Below are 3,181 nucleotides of genomic sequence, written 5' to 3'. Positions count from 1 at the left end.
CGGGTTAAACTGACAGGTTTGGTTTGATTATTAATAACTTCATATTCAGCGAGTTGCTGCTGATTATTGATCAAAGTTTAACCTTCATGTGATGAAACCTACCAGTTAACTAAACTACAAACCAACCAGTTAACTAAACTACAAACCAGTTAACTAAACTACAAACCAGTTAACTAAACTACAAACCAACCAGTTAACTAAACTACAAACCAACCAGTTAACTAAACTACAAACCAACCAGTTAACTAAACTACAAACCAGTTAACTAAACTACAAACCAACCAGTTAACTAAACTACAAACCAACCAGTTAACTAAACTACAAACCAACCAGTTAACTAAACTACAAACCAGTTAACTAAACTACAAACCAACCATTTAACTAAACTACAAACCAACCATTTAACTAAACTACAAACCTACCAGTTAACTAAACTACAAACCAGTTAACTAAACTACAAATCTACCAGTTAACTAAACTACAAACCAACCAGTTAACTAAACTACAAACCAACCAGTTAACTAAACTACAAACCAACCAGTTAACTAAACTACAAACCAACCAGTTAACTAAACTACAAACCAGTTAACTAAACTACAAACCAACCAGTTAACTAAACTACAAACCAACCAGTTAACTAAACTACAAACCAACCAGTTAACTAAACTACAAACCAGTTAACTAAACTACAAACCAACCATTTAACTAAACTACAAACCAACCATTTAACTAAACTACAAACCTACCAGTTAACTAAACTACAAACCAGTTAACTAAACTACAAATCTACCAGTTAACTAAACTACAAACCAACCAGTTAACTAAACTACAAACCAACCAGTTAACTAAACTACAAACCAGTTAACTAAACTACAAACCTACCAGTTAACTAAACTACAAACCAACCAGTTAACTAAACTACAAACCAACCAGTTAACTAAACTACAAACCAGTTAACTAAACTACAAATCAACCAGTTAACTAAACTACAAACCAGTTAACTAAACTACAAATCTACCAGTTAACTAAACTACAAACCAGTTAACTAAACTACAAACCAACCAGTTAACTAAACTACAAACCAACCAGTTAACTAAACTACAAACCAGTTAACTAAACTACAAACCTACCAGTTAACTAAACTACAAACCAACCAGTTAACTAAACTACAAACCAACCAGTTAACTAAACTACAAACCAGTTAACTAAACTACAAACCTACCAGTTAACTAAACTACAAACCAGTTAACTAAACTACAAACCAGTTAACTAAACTACAAACCTACCAGTTAACTAAACTACAAACCAGTTAACTAAACTACAAACCAACCAGTTAACTAAACTACAAACCAACCAGTTAACTAAACTACAAACCAACCAGTTAACTAAACTACAAACCAGTTAACTAAACTACAAACCAACCAGTTAACTAAACTACAAACCAACCAGTTAACTAAACTACAAACCAACCAGTTAACTAAGCTACAAACCAGTTAACTAAACTACAAACCAACCAGTTAACTAAACTACAAACCAACCAGTTAACTAAACTACAAACCAACCAGTTAACTAAACTACAAACCAACCAGTTAACTAAACTACAAACCAGTTAACTTAACTACAAACCAACCAGTTAACTAAACTACAAACCAACCAGTTAACTAAACTACAAACCAACCAGTTAACTAAGCTACAAACCAGTTAACTAAACTACAAACCAACCAGTTAACTAAACTACAAACCAACCAGTTAACTAAACTACAAACCAACCAGTTAACTAAACTACAAACCAGTTAACTAAACTACAAACCAGTTAACTAAACTACAAACCAACCAGTTAACTAAACTACAAACCAGTTAACTAAACTACAAATCTACCAGTTAACTAAACTACAAACCAACCAGTTAACTAAACTACAAACCAGTTAACTAAACTACAAACCAGTTAACTAAACTACAAACCTACCAGTTAACTAAACTACAAACCTACCAGTTAACTAAACTACAAACCAACCAGTTAACTAAACTACAAACCAACCAGTTAACTAAACTACAAACCAGTTAACTAAACTACAAACTAGTTAACTAAACTACAAACCTACCAGTTAACTAAACTACAAACCAACCAGTTAACTAAACTACAAACCAGTTAACTAAACTACAAACCAACCAGTTAACTAAACTACAAACCTACCAGTTAACTAAACTACAAACCAGTTAACTAAACTACAAACCTACCAGTTAACTAAACTACAAACCAACCAGTTAACTAAACTACAAACCAGTTAACTAAACTACAAACCTACCAGTTAACTAAACTACAAACCAACCAGTTAACTAAACTACAAACCAGTTAACTAAACTACAAACCTACCAGTTAACTAAACTACAAACCTACCAGTTAACTAAACTACAAACCAACCAGTTAACTAAACTACAAACCAGTTAACTAAACTACAAACCAACCAGTTAACTAAACTACAAACCAGTTAACTAAACTACAAACCAACCAGTTAACTAAACTACAAACCTACCAGTTAACTAAACTACAAACCAGTTAACTAAACTACAAACCTACCAGTTAACTAAACTACAAACCAACCAGTTAACTAAACTACAAACCAGTTAACTAAACTACAAACCAACCAGTTAACTAAACTACAAACCAACCAGTTAACTAAACTACAAACCAGTTAACTAAACTACAAACCTACCAGTTAACTAAACTACAAACCAGTTAACTAAACTACAAACCAACCAGTTAACTAAACTACAAACCAGTTAACTAAACTACAAACCAGTTAACTAAACTACAAACCAGTTAACTAAACTACAAACCAACCAGTTAACTAAACTACAAACCAGTTAACTAAACTACAAACCAACCAGTTAACTAAACTACAAACCAGTTAACTAAACTACAAACCAGTTAACTAAACTACAAACCTACCAGTTAACTAAACTACAAATCTACCAGTTAACTAAACTACAAACCAACCAGTTAACTAAACTACAAACCAGTTAACTAAACTACAAACCTACCAGTTAACTAAACTACAAACCAGTTAACTAAACTACAAACCTACCAGTTAACTAAACTACAAACCAACCAGTTAACTAAACTACAAACCAGTTAACTAAACTACAAACCAACCAGTTAACTAAACTACAAACCAGTTAA

Source organism: Scomber japonicus, chromosome 2, assembly GCF_027409825.1.
Source record: "Scomber japonicus isolate fScoJap1 chromosome 2, fScoJap1.pri, whole genome shotgun sequence".
Classification (NCBI taxonomy): Eukaryota; Metazoa; Chordata; class Actinopteri; order Scombriformes; family Scombridae; genus Scomber; species Scomber japonicus.
The sequence above is the reverse complement of the archived record's forward strand: the minus strand, read 5'-3'. Positions refer to the sequence as shown.